Source organism: Canis lupus, chromosome 28, assembly GCF_011100685.1.
Source record: "Canis lupus familiaris isolate Mischka breed German Shepherd chromosome 28, alternate assembly UU_Cfam_GSD_1.0, whole genome shotgun sequence".
Classification (NCBI taxonomy): Eukaryota; Metazoa; Chordata; class Mammalia; order Carnivora; family Canidae; genus Canis; species Canis lupus.
In genome coordinates, this window is record NC_049249.1 from 24,661,248 (window position 1) to 24,670,363 (window position 9,116).

Below are 9,116 nucleotides of genomic sequence, written 5' to 3' on the forward strand. Positions count from 1 at the left end.
AATTTTGAATCATGTCTCCATTGTGATCTACTCTGATCGACACACAAGGACACTGGTATGGGCATAAGTATGGCCATTTCCCACAGGTTTGGCCATTTCCTCACTTAGACAATTAAGACCTTAGAGAGAAGTTATGGTGGTTGTTTTTAATGAAATGTTGAAAATAAGTTTTGACTTTTGGGGGACTGAACCAACTCATAAGATCAGTGAAAAGGATTGAACCAATTTAGAGAAAGAATCAAAGATTCTTGCCAAGCTCCAAGCACACCAGGTGGCCAATATTGGCACACACAGGTATCAACGGCGTGGGGGTGGAGGAAGCACCACTTGGCCAGGTGCCTTCTTTCATATTAAGCTTCCTGTGCTCTGTCTCTTCCAGGTGTGGCTCTGCCATCCAGAAAAACTCATTTTCCTGCCAATCTCTTGGAGACTTTAAGCAAATATTCTGTCTCATTGTAACTTTATGCATTTAGGGTTTGCTCCCAGCTATTCCCTAGAGGGCTCTAGGAAGTTCAGGCCTTAAAGCACTGTGCTCAGCCAAATAAAAGGAAGCCAAGATCATCTCATGGAGGTGGGAAAAGGAGTCATTGCTTTGAAGAACATGGCTGAGTAGATTTTCGGACTTAAGCAATGACCTGGGCTGGACATTTTTAGCAGCAGAAGCCAAAAAGGAAATGCCTGGGCGACACGGTGTCTGCCTTCTCATAGCATGGAACCTACCCATTCATTAGCATCATCTGCTGAGTGGCTGAGGATTGAAATGGAGAAGTTTGCAGGCGCAGCAAAATTAGTAGGAACAGTCTGTTAACTTGGTGGGCTGTGACATAATTTTCCATTATCACGTGACAAGCCAGGGGCTAATTGCATTCTACTTCTGTCTCCTAAACCTTTCTGACTCTCCCCTGGACATCAAGTTAGTATCTTTTTATGGCCAAACTGTGACCTTTGTTGAGAACTTATCTCCAAGATTTTGTGATTCAGAGATCTTAAACTCTGTCCACCCATTGGGTCAGATCAGCCAAGGGTTGTAGTCTCTTGAGATGTGTACCTAGCTGGGCCAAGGGATATGTGACATCTCTAGCAGGAGGGAGCAAGAGTGAACGATTCTTTGGTTTCCTCATCTGTAAAATAAATATGATTTTTCTTGCCTCTTGGAGTGACTATCAGCATACCATGAGGCGATATGTGTGCAGGACACCACACACCAATCATGGGGCAGGGGTGCTGGGGCAAGGTGGAGCAGCCCCATGCTGTGCTGTAGTCACCCACAGATGGAAAGACTTAGGCAGTGTTTCTTACCTCTCTTTCTCTTTTAAAAGATGTATTTATTCATTTGAAAGAGAGAGAGAGAAAGAGAGTGAGCATGCTTGCCAGTGGGGGGAGGAGCCACAGGAGAGAATCTTCAAGCAGACTCCCTGCTAAGCAGGGAGCATGACTCAGGGGCTCATAATTGGACCTGAAACTAAGAATTGGATGCTCAACCGGCTAAGCCACCCGGGTGCCCCAGACCTAGGGCAGTGCTGCTTAACTCTTTCATTGTGACATAACCTATTTGAGAATCAAATGAAAGCCATGGTTTCTCTCCATATTAAAAAAAAAAATGGGAATGATGGTAAGCTTTCCTGAGCACATACTATGTGTTAGGAGCTACACTGAGTGCTTCCATGGGCTATCTGATCTCCGAACAACCCTAGAAGGCAGATACTACTTATTATTGCCACGTGCTTGGCCACAGCCATAACTAGTGTATTAATTTCCTGGGGCTGCCATAACAAAATATAACAGAGTGACTTAAAACAATCGAAATTGATTCTCTCACAGCCCTGGAGGCTGGAAGTCTGAGATCAAAGTGTCTATGGTAGGGCCATGCTTTCTCAAAGGCTCAAGGAGGGAATCTGTTCCATGTCTTGCTCTGGGCATCTATGTTGCTGGCGATTCTTGGCTTTTCTTGGTTTGTAGTTGAATTACTTCAGCCTCTGGCCCTGGTGTCATAGGGCATTCTGCATGTGTGCCTCTCGCTGTGTCTCCTTCCCCTCTTCTTACAAAGATGCCAGTCATTCTGGGTTAGGGCCCACTCTGATGATATCATCTTAACTATGACAACTGCAAGGCTCTATTTCCAAATCAGGTCACATTTCGAGGTACTGGGGGTAGGACTTCAACATATATATATTTTTTTTTTGGAAAGCTCTATCAACTCCTCACTTTTAATGAGTAGTAAAGTCAAGATTTGAACTCAAGTCATCTAGCTCCAGGGCCTGGCCCCTCAACCTCCATACTGAACTACTTCCATGAAAACACATATAGGCACATGCACCAAAAAACTGTATGCAATGCCAAGTCATTCCTGGCCCTCTGGAAGCCACCATGAACCACGAAGTAGTTAGAGTGGCCTTCCCTTCCCATCTAGGGGGCAGTGGCTCAGAAAGCCAGGGCTGCAGAGACAGTGACCCTGGAAGGCTGTGATCAGGAGGCAAAGGGAGAACTTTGACAGAATCAGACTCTAGAGGCTGAGTTCTGGAGCCCTTAGCCTGGTGAGTGGTCCTGAGCATGCTCTGAACACATGGGAGATTGTCCTCAGAGGACCCAGTAGAAACCAGGCAGGAGAGGAACTTCTTTACCACCATTATTTTTAAGCACCTGTTTGCCTGCCCAGCATGGTGCTGGGGAACAGGGATCCTAAGGTAGGTTTATAAGCCATCTTGGCCCTCCAAAATTTGGAACCTGGTAGAGTAAAAGTCAAGAGGGGCCATGACTCAGAATGGGCAACACATTCCAATCTATGGAAGAGCCAGCTGCTTGTCAGAAATAGAGGTTGCAGCCATGGGGACAGGACAGCTCTGGGGCAGGGAGCTCTGAACGCACCAAAGTCAGGTGATCCCTGAAATCCAGGCTGCTTCTCCCGTGGTTTTCAGGTCCTTCTGTGCCTCTGTGCTGTTGCACCTGCTGTGACTTCAGCATGAAACGCTCCTCCCTGTGTGTCTGGTAAACTCCTCTTCATCCTCCGCATGCCCTAGAGAAGTAGCTTCAATGTTATATTCTCTGTGGGCTGCTCCCCACTTGGCCACCATCACCCTTTGTTCTACTATCAGTTGGGACCATCACTTCCCTGTTTCTGACCTGTATCACCCAGTAGACAATGGGACCACTGGAGGCAGAACATCACCTTCTTCATCTTTGGGTCCCTAGAGCACAGGACAGTGCCTGTCTCCTCATTCATTAGTCAGTGTGTGGGCATGTCTGTTGACTGAATACAGGTGAAAGCAGGGAATTGGCCACACATGGTTGAAAGGAGTGGCTGGTAATATGCAGATATGTCCACCTCTGATGCTTCTATTGGACTTTGGGATCTTCTAACCAATGCCTTCGTGGGTAAGGATACGGCTCAAAGGCATGTGCCCCAGGTTCAAAACCTAGCTCCTAAACTTCTGTATCCTTGGCAAATTACTTGACCTCCCTGATCCTCAATTTTCTCACTTATAAGCAGGTGACATTAACTATATGACCTACTTGGCAGTGGGGAGTGTGTGGAGGGCGCATGGGAGAGAGAAAGAAAATCGTGTAACATCCTTTGTACAATTCCTGACGCATAAATAAGCATTCATAAGTAGTTGTTATTGTGAAGAATATCATTGTCATTATGATAACAATGACTCACACTGAAGGCATCTACACAGGCCAGGGCTGGGGTCTTCGTTAGTTAGCTTTATCAGGAATATTTAACCCAATCCCTTTTGCTGGGCATAGCTCTCAACAACAACTACCAAAATCCTTTCAAGATTGGCAACAGGTTTCTTTCAAATGGTGCAGCCTCCTGACACAAAATAGATTTTCAAGACACAAATGTTTCCTTAAGAATTACACTTTCAGGGGTGCCTGGGTGGCTCAGTTGGTTAAGCATCTGCCTTTGACTTGGGTAATGATCTTAGGATCCTGGGATTGAGTCCTGCATGGGGCTTCCTGCTCAGCTGGGGGGTCTGCTTCTCCCTCTCCCTCTGTGCTCTCTTGCTTGCTCTTTATCAAGTAAATAAATAATATCTTAAAAAAATAAAATAAAAAAGTACATTTTCAGGGGTCCATTACCCTTCCAACAATAGTCCATGCATCCTGAAAGTGAGGTGTTTGATCCTTTCTCCTCAGAAGGATTGAGATGAGATGAGAAAATAAAATTCATTGTCAGAGTGGGCTATGAGATCCCTGGGGAGCAGAAGGAGGCAGGCACTGTGTGGGAGAGCATGTGCCCTGACATGGGACAAAAAAGGAGCCTGGAAAGCATGGCTCATCCAAGCTTCTCACCAAGAGACCCTTGGCACTTTCTTCCTGCACGTTTTAAAGATGACTTTTCCTTCCAAATTCAAGTCTGTATTTCTGAGCAGTAAGAGTTCAGAGGCCATTCTGAAGTGACACAGCATGATGTTGTAGATTTGAGCTCTAGTTCTCATCCTGTCATCAGCTCTCTGTGTGTCTTTGGGCAGGCTACTTAACCTCTCTGAGCTTGGTTTTCTCATCTACAAAAGGAGCACTGGACTAAATGCTGAAGATGCTTTCCAGTTCTCACCTTTGTTGAGGTTTATGTCAGGGAGGTAGTTTTTCTATTGACCAGCTCTGTGTCCACCTCATGGTGTGAAAGTCCCATTCACATTGAGAAGGTCAACCAGAGCTGCATTTAAATCTCAGCACAATCACCTAAGCAGGTTGAGGGGCTTGGGACACATCTCTATCACCAAACCTCAGCTTTCTCTTCTGTAAAACAGAGAAACCTTACCTGCTTTGCTGGATCGTGGTACAGCCTTAATGAAGTAGTATTTTCAGTTTCTAGCTTAGCACTAGCCAGGCCTCAGGGCAGGTCAGTTTCTCTTTTTTTTCTAATGCTCATCATCACCAACCTCCTTTTCCGGTCCAGATGCTCTGCTCTTCCCTTCCCATTCTGGCAAAGCCTGGACCAGGAAGGTGGGAATTATAGTAAAATGTTCTTACCCCATGAGCCCTTGGGCCAGTCCTGTTTTCCAGCCCTCTTCCCAAAATTGGAGCTAAGTGCCCTTTCCAAATTCATGAACGTTCTTCTTCTGATGAGGAGGATGCAAACAGCATCCATTGCATGTGGCAGGCTCTGCACTGAGTGATGCTTTAGGAGTGTTCTTTGCATCCTTTTGCTTTTGACACACCGAGGATGGCATTACATCCATTTAATAGAGGAAGAAATGGACACTTGGGGAAGACTTGATAACTTGCCCCATCGGCAAGAAAACAACCACTACACTGGGCAGAAGCCCAACTTCTTGATGGACTAGGCTCTCCTCTCTGCTGCCCTGGTAACAGACTTCCTGCCTCATGTCACCTTGAGCATTTGGGTGGAGTTAAGTCAAAGCCTTCGGCCAGGCAGGAAGGAAAAGGATGTGTGAGAACAGTGGGGCTGGAGAGGGTGGGCAGCTGGAAGGGGTGGTGTCTCGGGGCTGGGGGTAAGGCTGCAGCTTGGTGACCCCCTTCCACCAGCATCCACCTCAATGCTCTGCCAATGATCACGGCTCCTTCCTGGCAGAGAAGCTAGAGAAAGAGGAAACAGGGGCATGGGACCCAGGAAGTCAGAGACCGGAGAGCAAGCCATCAGCCAGGAATGAGCAGAGCTCACCAGGCCCCGGTGTGGGTTTTTCTCCTTCTGGTATGTGTGTTGAGCTGGGCCCTGCCTGGGATTCTGTGCTCTAGGCATGGTCAGCTTGTCTCCTGAAGCCTAAGGCAAGAGTGTCCCACTCCAGATCCAGTTTTTCTCCCAGAAACAGCCCTGGGGTGGAAATCTCACAGCAGCAGAACTGAGGGGTTAAGATTTCGTTTTGTCTGGGCTTGCAGTCTAGTGCTGCTGGGTTGGCTGTGGGACCGGAGCCAATTGCCTCAGTTTTCTCATCTGTAGAATGAGATTAAAAACAGGCACTGTCTTTAAGGTTTGTTTTATGTAAAGATGAGGAACATGAAACCCTAGGCACCACCTGTGACACATGGTAGGAGCTCATTAATGGTCATTAAATGTTCAGAGATCTTACTGGTAGCACATCCCGCCTAGATGGGTCTTTGGGTCATAATATTAAACCAACTTAGCAACTTTGCGGAAATCTACGGATCCACACTTCCAGATCCAACAGTGTGCCCTCCCAGACAAGCAGACATCTGCCAATGACAACCACTAAACTTGATCCAATGTTTACTGACTTCTAGGAACACGACGAAAGCATTTATTGTTTATAAGTTTATCTGGTCTTCACTCTAACCCTATGTCAAGTAAAGTACGATTTTATTTTCATCATCCTCAGTGTTAGGGGATAACTTCACGTGCTCAAAGTTACACAACTAGGATAGGGCAAAGCCAGGACTGGACAGCAGAGTGCCCTGAGCCATGAGGTGATGCTACCTCTTCAATTGTAGCTAAGCAAACTTTCATCACTTCTCATCTTGTAAGTAGAGGGCTGAAGAAGATTTTAGGAAGGTGGCAAGTGGGCTTTTTATTCAAAGTTACTCTCTGATTTGGGGAGAAGACTTGAATCTCTGAAGAGGTGGCTTAACTTTTCCCTTGACCTAAAAGACAAAATGCATGAGCTTAACATTCTTTGTGGTCACCTGGAATACAACATCAATGCCAAATTCTGCTTCATAATCCACAATTCAATATAATGGGAGGAAAATGTATGGTCTTTGTACTGGTTTGGGTATCCCCAAAAAAGATATGTCATGACTCTGAAGGTCACCTTATTTGGAAATAGGGTCTTCCCAGGTTTCATCAAGATAGGATGAGGTGATACAAGATTAGGGGGACCTTAATCCAATCACTGGGATCCTTGTAAGAAGAGGAAAAACTGGATAGACACTGACAGACAAGAGAATGAGAACATGTGAGGACAGAGGCAGAGGCTGAAGAGACGCAGCTAGAAGACAAGGAATGCCAAGGCTTCCCATAATCCCCAGAAGGTAGGAAGTAGCAAGGAAAGAGTCTCCCCTGAAACCTTCAGAGAGAGCATGGCCTTGCCAACACCTTGATTTTAGACTTCTGGTCTCCCGAATTGTGAGCAAATATATTTCTCTCGTATTAAGCTGCCCAATTTGTGCAAATTTGTTAGAGGAGCCTATGAAACACATACAGTCTGCTAGAAGGGGAACTCTGGAGTCACCTTGGAAACTATTTCATCTAAATGTACCTGATAGATGGGGAAACAGAGGCCCAGACTGGTTGATTTACTGATTGATTTACTTGCTGCAGGTCAGCGAGTTTAGGGTAAATCAGTAATCACACCATGAAGGGCCACTTCAGGGTTAGGATAGGTGACAGGATAGGTTCACTGTCCATGAACCCAGACAGTGCCCAATGTCACTAAACAGAGTGAATCTTCTGCCCAATGTGGGGCTTGGGGGCTCCATGATACCATACATATGGCAAAGAGTACTTCAGCCTTCTGGGTAGGAGTTCCCTTTTTGGGCAGACATCACTGGACCTTAAGGAAAGCTGTGTCCTGCCCCCTACTCAGCACACACACCCTCCCCAGGCAACTGCAGAGCAGGTTTTGAATGTCAAGCAAGCTTTATGGGCTGCATTCTTCATGCAGAGGGAAGGCCCTGGCTAAGGTGGGATAGTTTCCCACATGGTTAGCTTTTGAAAAGTTTCTGTATGAAAAGATATGGGCACAATGGTACCGACTTGTCTCCTTTCTTTCCTAATTTGAAAATATTGAACATACCTGAAGACTCAGCTAACAATCGTCAATCTTTGGGAAGCAAGCATTAGAAATCTTGAAGTGACCATCCAATGCATGGAAGACAGATGCCAATAACCCTCTGAGGTCACCTCTTTCCACTTGACCCTGCTAGGGGACTTTAGGGGAACACTCCTGGCTGATTGTCCTGCCAAGTGGTGCTGAGAGTCAGGCCCCTGCTGGTATACTATGACCCTATAAGAACCTTCTGAAACCAAGCCCTCTGCCCCATTTAGGAAACGCACCTCCGATTTTCTGAATATTGGGGAGAATGGGATCTGATCACACAGATAGTTGTCTCATTTGTTTTATTTTGGAGGTCATCCCCATCCCCATGACCGCATCGCATCCGCCATCTTTGGAAAATGGATGATGTCATCTCTTCCCTGTTTTATTTATTTATTTACTTATAATTATTCACCTGTGTGTTGTTAAGTTTTTGCTTTTAATACAAGTGCATGAGCCATTCATTTGAAAAATTCACTAGTAGTTGAATCCTTGCCTTTTTTAGATTTTACCATCTTTTCAAACTATGAGTCATATTTTCATCTTCAAAAACTATTGAAATATGAAATCACTGCTATTTTCCTCTTAATAAAGATGACAGTCAATTTCAGTGATTGACTTTAAGATCAGCAACCATTATTTTGGGTTCAGATCACTGCGTGAGACCTGTAAGCAGGAAATTAACTCCTCTGAGCATGCAGAGGATGGGAGTGGTTCCAGAAGCTTCTTTCCTGGCCTAGAAAGAGTTTGAGGAGCAGAGGTGGGCCGTGGCACTCTAATGGGCTTTGCCCCTCTCTTTCTTAAGTTATACCCCCCTCATAAAAAATAAAAATAAAAAAAATAAAAAAAGCAAGCTGTCCTTGCTTTCAATATGGGGGAAGTGGTGCTTTTCCTGCAGACAATGGCTGCCCCAGAGTGGGGTGTGTGTGTGGGGGGTGGGACTTCCAGAAACACAGATATCACAGAAGATGCTGCTTTCCATGGCCCTATAGGGACAAAGAATCAATGTCCTTGATTGAATTGATTAGATTCTCCAGGAAAACAAGTACTTTGACTCTGTCTGGGCTTCTCCCAGACATTGACCAGCTATTTGCCTGAATTGGTTATTCTAGCTCTGCACAGGTAGGTTAGTGTCTGAGTTCCCTGAAGGATTTAACATCAAGAAGTTTCCCATAAATGTCATGGATTTCTCCAGATCCCTCTCCCTCTCTCTCTCTCACTCTCGCTCTCACTCTCCCTCTCTCCTCCCTGCTGCCCTCACTAAAAGATAACAACTTTACAGGAATAGCCATGCTGGCCCCTTCCCATCAAGGGCCATGAAGATGTTCGGGGCGGAAGGACCCCTTGAGCCCTGGTAGAGCCAAGACTAAATCCCGC